This window comes from Crocuta crocuta, unplaced genomic scaffold (genome assembly GCF_008692635.1).
Source record: "Crocuta crocuta isolate KB4526 unplaced genomic scaffold, BGI_CrCroc_1.0 scaffold564, whole genome shotgun sequence".
In the NCBI taxonomy this organism is placed as follows: Eukaryota; Metazoa; Chordata; class Mammalia; order Carnivora; family Hyaenidae; genus Crocuta; species Crocuta crocuta.
This window is the reverse complement of record NW_027533010.1, coordinates 2,413,168-2,426,209: the sequence shown is the minus strand read 5'-3', so window position 1 is coordinate 2,426,209 and position 13,042 is coordinate 2,413,168.

Here is a 13,042-nt window from a genome sequence, read left to right as displayed (position 1 = left end):
GGAGGCAACTTTCTGGAGAGGAGACATCGCTTGGGTAGAGACGTCCGCGGGCTTTGGTCCAGGAGGCCGGCAGTCCGCTAGGGTCCGCGTGCGGGAATGGGGAAGGAGATGCGAGCGGCAGGGAGAAGGAGAGGCGAAAAGGAGAGGGAGGTGTCCGAAATGGGATGCGAACGNCCCTAGCGCCGCCGAGGAGGGGTCGGCCCGACCAATCCCCACTGCGAAGGGGTGTGCCCGAGCGCGAAGAATGGAAGAATGTGCTCTGTAACTGGGAGCCGGCCCAGACGAGCTCGTGTACTCGAGCGAAGGTGTGAGCGCGCGCGCGTGTGCGCACCCTCGGGCGCTCCGTGTACATTTTAGGAAGTTTCAGTGTTCGAAATGTGCCTGAAGAGGCACCAAAATCCGAGGCTGGGGGAGGGGGCAGGGAAAGGAAGCCTTTGGTAAGGCAAAGCAATTTGGGAAAAAGGAGGTGTTGAGCCCTAATGTCAAAGTGTTCCAAGTGACAGAGCGCAGCTTCGCACCACCAGGGATTTCCACCAACCCTTTGAAGTCAAATCCTGCAGAGATAAACTAGAGTTTACTGAAACTTTGCAGTTGAAAAAATTTGCTTCAGGCTCCATAAAATGATCTTCAGTTCACTCTGCAATGTGAATAAACATAACAGGGAAAGGGAATCAGATAAAAGAGGTGAAGGTAATAGGAATAGAAGAGGTAAGGGTAATAGGAAACTAAACCAACTAAATCCCTCTGGAGAGTGACTCTTAGCAAAGCCATAGAGATGATGGAAGTTGGCTAAGTACAAGACGAGATGGTGGATTCAGTCTCTGTCCTGAAACATCCTTATTTGATTATGGTTCAGCCTTCTTTCTCTAGGTAATCCTATATAAACATATTTTGCTAATTTCTAGCAAGTTAGCAACCAAGAAGAGAGACACCTTTGGATTGACACATTGTCACTGAATTTTACCACAGAATGCTCAGGTAATGTAAAAATGGCTTTGCCTGTCTTTGGATTCTGTGTCTCCCTCTCTTTCCATCCCTCTCCTGCTCGCACTGTCTCTCTCTCTCAGAAATAAATAAAACATTTAAAAATTTTTTTTAAATGGCTCTGAGCTTCCCTGGTAGGACAGAAAATGACAATTTGATTTAAAGGCTTTTCTATATTAAACCTCATGTATAACATTAAATTATATTTTAATTATTAATAATTTGATCATTGGAGATACTTGTTCCTTTGTCTGGCCAAGAACATGAGAAATTCTTCAGGCTTTTAGACCCAGAATTTATTAGAATTTCAGAATTTTAGGGATGCAAAGAGATTAAGGGATCATGTAGGGCAGACTTTTCATTTTACAGATGAGACGAAGGCCCAGGAAGCTTTAGTTTCTTGTCTACTACTTAGTGCAAGAGCTGAAATTAGAATCTGCCACTTAACTCCTCCTGTAATCTCAGCTACTTTATCTGGCTCCTCTGGGGCTGCTTGCTGCAGCCAGAACTGGATAAGGCTCCTGGGAGGTTTCAGACTTGACATTTGCCAACTTTCCGGTAAGACTGAGCACTCCAGTTTACCTTTTCTTTAAATACAAATGCAGCCCAGTAATGAATGTACTGTAGATTAGCAACCTCTGGTTTTAGAACCAACACCACCCTCTAGTGAGATTTTAAGAACTGCATCTATAATGGCAAATGTTTTTTTCTTTCTTTCTCGTATGTTAAAGGAAGGGAAAATCAAAAGTTTCCTTTTCAAGTAACCTGCTTTTATTACTCAGAAAGTAAAAGGGTCCCCAGATTTAAAACAACCATCCCTGGGGGCACCTGAGTGGCTTAGTCGGTTAAGCGTCCGCCTTTCGCTTAGGTCATGATCTCGCGGTTCTTGGGTTCGAGCCCCGCGTCGGGCTCTGTGCTGACTGCCGGCTCAGAGCCTGGAGCCTGTTTCAGTCTGTGACTCCCTCTCTCTCTGACCCTCCCCTGCTCTCTCTCTCTCTCTCTCCCCTAGAAATAAATAAAACATAAAAAAAAAATTGAATAAAACAACCATCCCTGTCCTTCATCTCCATTAGTTCAGGGAATTCTTATCTCTTTTGTACAGGAAATATTTTTATTTGCTATCCTTACAAATATAACCTATTTTAGGCTGTCATTTTTTTCTTTGATATTCAACTATTACTATGTTTTATTTTTATCTTATATAGTTACTTTCAGAGCTTCATTTTTCCTTATTACCCTAATAAAAATTCCATTCTTGGATTATCCTCCAAGAAATGTAAATGGCAGTTATCTTACTCATTATCTTGTTCTACAATATTTATGTCATTTACAAAGATTTCCCATCCTAAAGATTTGTATACCATTCTGATAAGAATTTGGTTTTTTTATTTTTTTAGTGTTTATTTATTTTTGAGAGAGAGAGAATGAGTGGAGGAGAGGGAGAGAGAGAGGGAGAAAGAATTTGAAACAGGCTCCAGGCTCTGAAGCCCAACACGGAGCTTAAACTCTTGAGCTATGAGATCATGACCTGAACCAATGTCAGATGCCCAACTGACTGAGCCACCCAGGAACCCCAAGAATTTGTTCTTTGAAATATTAAAATTAGTGTCTCCTTACTAACATTAAGGTCAGTGATCTTCAAAGAAGGAGAAGGAGGAGGAGCAGAAGAAGCTGCCAGAAATTATAGCATATAAGAATACAACCTTTTTTGTTTCAACTAGATGCTATCTAGTTGAACTGTTATCTCTTCCCTCTTTTAGCAGCCTTCTCTCTCACCCTCATCTGAAGGCAAATACACATACACAGAGTCTCAGCTCTCTCTCTCTCTCTTTCTCACACACACACACACACACACACACACACACATACACACATGCTTCTTACTAAATCTTTTGCTCTGAGCATCTGTTCATAAAGGTCATTATGTAATTCATTCTGCTTTGAGAAACTAGTTGGACCCTAATCTAACAAGTCTTTCACATTATTGTCTTCTGGCATAAGCTCAGTAGGCTTCTCCTGATACTCATATTTGCAGTTTAAAAAAAAAAAAAAAAAGCCCTCCATTGAATCTGCTTCTGTGGCCCCACTTCCAAAACTGAGAGAAAGGGGTTTAGCCAGTTTTGGTTAAGTCAGTAGCCATGGGCACATTCCTCCTTCACCATTAATAACCCCCTTTTTCCAAATTAATATCACCCACAATTCTTGCCTCTCAACGTTTCACCAAATAAGGCAGCAATCATTTGATTGTCAAATTGGAAGCTGGATAGAGTTGGGTGGGGGTGGGGGAAGGGATGTGAATAAGTGTAATTAATTAGCAATTCAAATGTCACCACCTCAGAAAGGTCTTCTCTGATCACAAGTCTCAAATTGCTCCTTCAATTCCACATACATATCATGTTACTCATATTATATTCTTTTTTGCCTTCTGATTCTATCAGAAATGTCCAATGTCCATGAAATTGTTTACTTATATACTATATACTTACTATATACTTACTTATATAAGTATACTTCTGTCATACTGACCTCCTATGTCTGCCCCACTAAAGTCGAGAGAGGCTGTAATCTCCAGGTGCAAAAGACCTTGTTCATTGCTTTTTCTCCAGCTCCCAGAACCATGCCTGGCACAGAAGAGGTCTTAAAAAATATGGACAGAATCATCATCTTTGCAATCCTCTGACTGAATAAAAAAAAACCTTGATTTTTTAAAAATTTTTTTAAAGTTTATTTATTTTGAGAGCACAGACACAATGCCAGTGGAGGAGGGGCAGAAAGCCAGAGAGAGAGAATCCCCAGCAAGCTCTACACTGTCAGCATCAAGCCTGATGCAGGCCTCCAATTCACAAACCATGAGATCATGACCTGAGCCAAAACCAAGAGTCCAACTCTTAACTAAGTGAACCATTCAGAAGCCCCTGATTCTTTTTTTAAAGGCTCTGTCACTGCCCATACTACAGGACTTCTCATTCTCTGGGATCCTAGAATCCCATTCTAGGGCAGATATCAGAGCATAGCCAAAGCAAACAGTTGCAAAAGTAGAAGGATGCTTATAAATTTTCTAATTGAACTCTAGAATTTGACTGAAAGACAATTGATAGAAACCTAACCAAGCTCAGCAAACCTGAAAATACCTAGCCCAGAATCAATGACCAGCTATGTCAATATAGTTCTTCCAGCCCAGGGAAGTCACCCCAGGGCTCTGGGCCCAAGAAAAATCCTGTGAGAATATTAAGACTTTCCATACACTACCAGGAAATCACAGTTGGGGAAGGGAACTGACAACTGCCTTCTAAATACCAGATAATCCTCTATGAAGTATTTTGATCTCCACTTTACAGATAAGAAAACTAAGAATCAAAAAGGTCAACTAGTTTGCTCAGTATCAGAGCCAAAAGGAAGTAATGGAACCAGGATTTGAGTCCCAGGCAATTACTTTGAAGATTGTGCTCTTCCTGCTACATGAGGATCTCATAGGGTGCAAGTCCAGTGAACTCCTAGAGACTTTACATATTCTGATGACTTTTCCTCCTAACATCAATATTACCTCTATGTCATCTTGATGGAAGGTGAGGCTGACTGATTCATCAGTATGTGAGGAAACACATTTATTCTCTTCTTCACAGATGTGTAAGAAAGAGTATTTAGACATTAAGACTCAAATTCTCCTGATAAGTTCAAAGATGCATTGAACATGAGTATGGGGCATTTTCAACTGAGTCACGTATATCTTTATATTCAGTCACAACATTCTCCAGTACACACTGTAATCATCTCAATTTACTAGCTCAAGAAAACAATTTGTAGGGTAATTTGTAATATAAATATTATAGTGGAGTAAATATATACAGAGTCAATATGCCCTCTTAAAATTCTTGGGTTTTTTTTTCTTCAAAAGTATTCTTTTCTCCCTTATGTTAGCAATTAAATAGGAAACTTCAGTATCTAAAACATAAAAGTCAACTAATTTTATTTAAAAGTACAAGTAATCCATGCCATGATAATGGCCCTATAAAAATGGGAAGTTACAAATTATTTAGAATAAATCTAGTTTCCCCAGGCTAATAAATCTTCAAAGTACTGAAAAGCAATATATTTAAGAAATCTTTAATTATTGCCAATGTTCTTTAATGTCTGATGGCTGCTGCTTCTTTCCTGTGTTGGTAAACCTTTACTACCTTCAGGTGAGTAGGATGCCTTGGTGCCTCCCATTAGCACTGCCCTCTCTGGGATCATGTAGACAAGGAGGTGAAGATGCAGTTTTAGGAGCCCCAGACCAATCATCTGGGTACGGTCTGATGTGCAAGGAAAATGTCTTTTTAAAATAGGCAGTGTTAAAAAAATAAAATAAGATAGGCAGTCAGTGTTGATTTATTTTCTATATATTAACTGACTTTGACATAGATTCTGGAGATGGAACTCATGTCATCATTATATTCCCCATTAGTGCAGAAAACACAGAGGTATTTATGAAAACTACCACTGGAATGGCACCAATGAGGCCCACATGAAAACTTGTTTCTCTTCTTTTTCTATTTTATTTGACAATGTGGATCTTTTCCAGGTGTGAAGTTGTACTAGAAACCTCTTCAAATGAAACACACTCCCAATGCCTAATACTTGGGATGCAAGATTAAGTACAGGTTTGGTTCCTCCTCCTTTCCTCATCCAGGTAGATAAATCTAATTCATCTGCATATAGTAGGGGATTTTCTTCCAATTTATGCCAAGATACAAAGTTTACTAATTTTTTAGCATCTTCAGACCCTTTGGAAAAGAATGAAGAATCATATTTCTTTCCCTAAAGCACTCCCTTTGGTTATGATGTATCTTCAGTCTTATGCCTATTTGGTTAAGCTTATTGATATGCCTTTGTTGCATTCTATGTCAAATCTTTTAAGAGGAAGAAGCAGAGTGGAATTTTTAAATAAACACAAAATTTTAACACATGCCGTAAATTAAAATAGAAGACAGGAATAAAGTACGGTCTCTTCTGTAAGGCATTTTTAGTTCCCAGTAAGTTTTCAGGTGCATAGCTCTTTCATTGATCATAATGTAAGTTTAACTGCTTTACAAAATAAAAAGTCATAGAATGTGAGTCCTTAAAAAAAAAATCCATTTGAGGCCAAATGTCTAGTGAAAGCTGGATTGCTAACATTTGCTAGGTCATTAACCCCTGTGAGAATCCCCCAGTTACCACCCCCACTGACTCATATAGGTCACCATGGATACAACTGCTTCTTCCCATACCCACAGTGGAGCGACAACAGCTGCTGAACTGCACTTGGGATGTTTGCCATTCTCTGTTCTATATAAAAGGTACTGGTGAAACTGTTCAGACGATATCACAATTGTTTTTGAAAGATGGGGAGGGGAGCTTGCTGCAGGAATCACCTAAAATATTAAGCAGCAGCAAAGAACTGAAATTTAATTTAAACTGTAAGGTAGGATAATAAGCAACAAACTGTACAAAACTACATTTAGTGTAATGAGAGGCTATAGAGCTTTCTTTACATTTTCTCCTAACCAAAATGGGATTTTAGTAACTAAACTGAGAGCTGCAGACAGAATTTATTTGGAAGATTCCTTATGAACAATACTTAAACTCTAGAGGAAAAATACTAAAGATCATTATTTTTAGACTGTTATTTCTAAAGGAAAGGATTTTTTTCTGATTTTGATAGATGTTATATTTCTCATCAATATACTGCTATAAATTCTGAACTTCAGAAGAATAAAATATGTGGATAAAATAGAACCTTTACCCCTTCCAACTACATTAATTTTTTTTGTCTTCAACCTACAGGTTAAACAGGTTTTAGCTTGTTTGTTTTCTGAAAATGTAAAGAATGGTGTGTGATTTGTGATTGAAACCAAATTAAAGTCAAAAGGAGTACTTATCTGTACACCGAATAGATGAGAAAAATAGCATTTATTTAATTAGGAAAAAAGTATTTTCTCTTACTTCTCATCTTAATTCTCCTTACCAATCATTAATGACATCCATTAGGTATGATTCACATGGAAATACTTCATTAATACTCTTTGTTTTAAAGACAATCTTCAAACTCAGGGGGATGTTCACGAATTCTCCCTGTGGAAGAGTTTATGCCTCCTCATCCCATTGACAGCAGGTTCAGCCACTGTCATTGGTTTGCTTTAGCCAATGAAAGATGGGTAAAAGAGCCCCTTCTGAACAGAAGCTTCAAGAACCAGTGTATGCTTAACCATGATCTCATTTTCCTCTGCCACAAGATTAGTCAGATCCTAAGTAAAAATGGCCTGGGGCAAAGCTCAAGCCAATCTACAATGGATGGATAACATGAACAAGGTGGTAAGCCACTCAGATTTTGGGATGCTCTGTTACTGTAGTATTACTGAGTTTCTCCTGACTGATACAGATACATAAGTTCACCGAAAGCCCTATGTTTTCTACAACAATGCTATTGGTTCATATTGCCAGATACTACTTGATTTATATAGCAAATAAATATTCCTGTCGTCTACTAAACTAGTGAAAACTAAAAATTTTGGATATCCAAAAATTGTGCATAGTTAGTTCTATTTCTATGACATATTTTTCTACTTATTTCTTTCCTATAAGTTATGTAAGCCCTGATTCTGCCTTTCTTAATAGGTTTAGAAATGACAGCATATGTGTGAGCATATGCATACTTCTTCTGGTATAATTTTTTTCTTTTACCTGTCTTGAACATTTCTCTCCTCCTCCACCCACATCAACTCTTCCACTCCTTGCAAGGTAACTCAAATTAACAACCTGAGTTGCCAAGCTAACACATCTTTTCAGCTTTAGTGTACATTTGTGTGTTTCTGTCTGTGTGGTGGGGGGGGTATGTGTGTGTGTGTGTGTAGGAAGAGAGAGAAAGCATGTGTGTTTGTTATTGTTAGATTTCCTAGAAGAAGAAGAAGAAGAAGAAGAAGAAGAAGAAGAAGAAGAAGAAGACAACAACGAAGAGGAAGAGGAAGAAGAAGAAGAAGAAGAGGAAGAAGATGAAGAGGAAGAGGAAGAGGAAGAAGAAGGAGAGGTAGGAAGACATATACAGACTCTTCTGCATCTTCCTTTACTCATTCAACAATACCTGGTAAGAATACCACCACCACCTCATCTGCAACATCCACTCATTCGTTCTTCTAAATAAATGCAAATATTCCATGGTATAGATATAGCATAATTCATTTATTCATTGCTCTATTTGGGGTATTCAACTTATTTCTAGTTTTTCACCACTACTGACATTGTAATTATCATTTCTGTACACATTTTTATGAACCAATTGTTTAATTTCCATCAGATAAATTCCCAAGAGTAGCATTTTTGGGTGTAAGGATGTATATATTTTTAATTTTAATAGTAATGCTAGATATATATCCCAAAGAATCACAATACTTTACATTTCATCTTAATAGGTATTGTAGCTCTCTTTAATTTCTGCCTATCTTATAGGTATAAAATTAGATTCCATTGTTATTTTAATTTCACTTTCCAGATTACTAAGCATCATTTCAAATGCTTTTTGGCCATTTGGATTCAGTCTTCAGTAAACTGTCTACACATGTGTTTTGCCTAATTTTCCATTTGATTGAATGCCTCTTTCTTCTTAGTTTATAAGAGTTCTAGAGCAAACTCAGAGATGCCACATTCAGATCTTGCTTCAGTAAAGGACTCACTCCCCAGCTTCAAGGCATGTTGCTCACTGACAGCCTTCAGTTGTTCAATTACTCAGGGTTCACCTCAACTTTTGAACCAAGGTCATGTTCTTCTGGGGGTGGCCCCTTGCCAGTGAATTACTGAGGTGTTGATAGCTGAGAGCAAACTCCTCTTCTCTGGGCAATCTCCAGCCAATGGACCCTAGCCAATTCCAACATGGCAGGACTCCTCCAATAGGCAATCATTCTTCCAGCTGCCCCTTGGGCTGGTTGAGATTTTGTCATGTCTGTATCTGAACTCCTCCTGCCCAATCCTGCTCCTCCATTGTCCCTCCACATGTGTTACTTTCCAATAAATCTTTCACCTCTAACTCCAAATGCTTCTCAAAGAGCCCAACCAGCATATTATAGATGTTATCCTTATTATGTCATTTGCTTTAATGTTTTTTCCAGGACTTATTGACTTTGTTTATGGTATCTACATTATATTAATTTTCATATAATCCAATATGTCTCTCTTCTTTTCAGCATTAAGAAGCACTCTCCAGTGCCTAGGTTGTACATGTAATCTCCTGTGTTTTCTTGGAAGAATTTTATTGACTTTTTTAACACTTGCTTGGTCTTTCTATACTGTATTTTTGAAATTAACTTATATGTATATATAAGCATTAACATAAATTTTTAAAAATAATATGGTGGGCTGCTTTATTTTCTTCATTAAATAATCTATTCTTTACTCACTGAATTGAATTATCCCTCTTGTCATATGTTAAATTCTCACATGTACTTCAATCTGCTTCCAGGTTATCTGTTCTGACTCCCATTCAATATCATATTAATTTGATTATAGTGACCTTGTAGCATGTTCTAATATCCATACTCCCTCCACATTGTGACTAGACGGATTTACCTAAAAGACAAATCTGACTCCCCACTACAAAGCTTTATTGGCCTCCCAGTACCAACAGAATAGGGTTCAGGCTTTTTGGCACATATGGCCATGGTTCTTGTTTACATCCTTGGCTTCCTTTCTGGCTACTCCACTTCTCTTCCTACTCCAGATGTTTAAATAATAGCTTTGAATTTTGGTTGGTTCTAAAATTTTTTAGTGCTTCAGGGAGATCCAACCTTAAAGAGATCCAGGTATATAATGTAAGGGCAAATACAGACTAAAAATAATAGGCTTGGGGTGCCTGGCTGGCTCATTGGTGGAACGTGAAACTCTTGATCTCAGGGTTGTGAGTTTGAGCGCCATGTTGGGTGAAGAGATTTCTGTAAAAAATAGGCTTAATTCTCCCTAGTAGAAATAAAGAAAAAGACTTCTTCCATCTCCCTCCCCCCTTTTTTTCTAGAATTTCTTTCTCTGTCCTTTTCAAATGTATATAAATCTTTGTAATGGCTAACTAAGCATCTTCCCAGTATCACAACTCACGAATGTTTCCTCAAAAACCATCTTTTTGAAATGCAAACATTAAGATAGTTCTATTTCCCAGTTTCAGTAAGAAGTTAAGAGCCTAATGTTGGTGTTTGTCTTGCCCCAGTTCATAAAACTACCTCTTGTTATAAAGATATGAGAAGTTTGTTTTTCCTCTGGTTAAAGCCAATAAGATGGTGACCCCAATCACTAGGTAAGGTTACGATGAACTACATGTGATGCAATGGATTATGTCTGCCATATAAATGGGTAAGATTTCTTTCTTTGTTGTGTCTTTGCAATTTCTTAGTGGATTGCCTGAGATGAGCACCACAGATTTCATGCTTATTTAATGATGAAACTGGTTTCTGTCTCTATTACCTTTGTGGAGAGGTTTGCTGAATTGGGAAACGACTTTGTGTTTTAATTATATTTCCCCAATGATGACCAATATGGATATTTTCTTGAACACAGCACCAACAGAAGGCAAACTTATGGAAAGTTGTTTTTTAGCCTGCAATCATTAAACACAGTGTGCAACCTAAACTTGTAGTGTCACAGTCTTAGGTTACCAGATCTATTTGTCCCGTGTCCAATCTCTGAGATAGCCTCTCTAAGAAAAAACAAGTTTGAATTTTTCCTGGAGTTATTCTGTTTTTGTCATGTTTTCCTTCAACCAAAAGCAAGTGTTAATAACTTGCTTAACCCTATTGTAGAGAAAAAGTCATTTGATGGTTATGAACTCACTTTTGTGTATGCTGTCATTTTCCTAAATCCCCCTTGTGGACCGAGCCATTGTTCTACCAGATGCTGGGAGCATGAGCTGTTCTCAGCTGAGTTCCCCTCCAAAAATTACCCTCAGCCAAAGAGAGTCTTGTCCAAAGTCTTGACTCCTCTCTGAGAGCAGCCTGCATCCAATGTCTATGGATGGGTACGTGGGGAGGTGGGGTACAGGGGGGAACCCAGGTCTCTAGAGACAACTCTGAAGGTCATCCTAGGATTGCTGGGACACTGTTGCGAAAATCACAATTCAACTTCTGCCTAGTCCTGCTTCCCTCATTTTTCTCGGGCATTGCTCCCAAACTCAAGATTCCCCAAAACCTCTGCATGCAAATCTCAAGAGTCTGTTTCCTGAGGAACCCACTTGAAGCATTTACCAAGATGAAAGGTTTTTCCAAATGTCAAGGAGTCAATGATGTCTGAGAATATGATAATAAAACATGATAAACACAAACCATTGTTTCTTGATACCATCTTATGGTGTGGGAGCTATAATTAGGTAGGATTGCCACCAGCACCAGCCATTCAGCATCTTTTTATGGATTAGAAAAATGCACTCCCATTGAATGGAAGGGCCTGTGACTACATGATTCTGTGAGTGAAGCAGCAAGAGCTGGATCTCAGACTACTAGCTCCTTAGGCCTAACACCCTTATGTATTTAGTAATCAATGCAACTGTACATGGTGCCCTTTCTTAGATTCAAAAGAGTGCACCAAGGCAACAATTGCTCACTACTCTTAAACAAAGTAGTTCCTGGTGGAGTAGACAAATGACAAACAAATGTTTACACAAAGACGTTTGAAACGTAATTAATAGGAGGACACTAGGGATATGAAGTATTGCCAAGATGCCTATGGGTAGGAAAAACATGAATTAAGAAATCTCATGATAGTACCTGTGAAAACACTTCATGTATATGAAGGAAAACAGAATATGTCACCCCAAAATATGCCTCTTTGACATACTAATTATTTTGAGTTGAAGGCAATTAAGAAGCAGTAAACACACAAAAAGTTCCCACTTTTCTGCCTAAAGGCAGGAAATAAATTCTTTTACCGGAGACAGACTCTTTTCAGCCCAGAGACAGGGCACCAGAGGAATCCGAAAACTAATCTTGATAAACTAACCCTTATCTTTCTAGTTACTTCTTCACCATTTACTATCTCTAGCCTAAACCCCTTCGTCTTATCAATTACTCATAAATTTATTGTTTCTTTGTCCAAAAGATATAAAATCTTCTTACTCTGGCCAGTTCTTAGGTCTTTATTCCCTTGTGAAGGCCCTCATGTACATGTAAAACTTCAGTAAAATTGTGTTTGCTTTTCTCCTGTTAGTCACTGTCAGGATAATTTTCAGACCCAACCAGGGACCCTAAAAGGGTTGAGGAGAATGTTTTCCTCCCAAAGAGATGAAATCTAAAGATGAGATAAGAATGGAAAGAGGTTAAAAAACAGCAGTTGGTGGTCAGAAGGCGAGAGCAGGTAAAGGTAAAATAAAGGGCAAGCCAAGGCAAACACTGCAGGCCTGAATCTACAAGTGGACAGTATTCTGAGGGCAATCATTCTTACACTGAAGTCTTACTACACAAGCCTTATTTTTGTATATGGTGATATCATTTGCTTTTAAAAAAATATCTGTGAATGTTCAAAGGATTTTGCAGGTGGGATGTTCCAAACACAAGGTCCCCCTAAAAAGCAACTGAAAATGTGCATAATTATTAAACCGTACTTGTGTAAGTAAATTGAGAAAAAGATTCTCTGACGATGCTTGTTTTTTACTCTTATTTCAGAAGTAAGAGTAAAATGGTAAGGGGTGGGGATAAAATGGAAAATGGAGTGAGTGTTGCCTACTCATTTAGTCTCTTTTTTTAAAAAATTTTTTTAATGTTTTATTTATTTTTGAGAGGGAGAGACAGCGTGAGCAGGGGAGGGTCAGAGAAAGAGGGAAACACAGAATCCAAAGACAGGCTCCAGGCTCTGAGCTTTCAGCACAGAGCCCAACATGGGGCTCAAACCCACAAACCGTGAGATCATGACCTGAGCCGAAGTTGGACGCTCACCCGACTGAGCCACCCAGGCACCCCTAATCTCTTATTTTATAAATATTTACTGAGTATCTTATGCTGCACAGTCAGTTCTATATTGTATACTCTTCTGTCTAAGCAGTTGCTCAAGCAAACAGCATAACCAAATAAAAGAA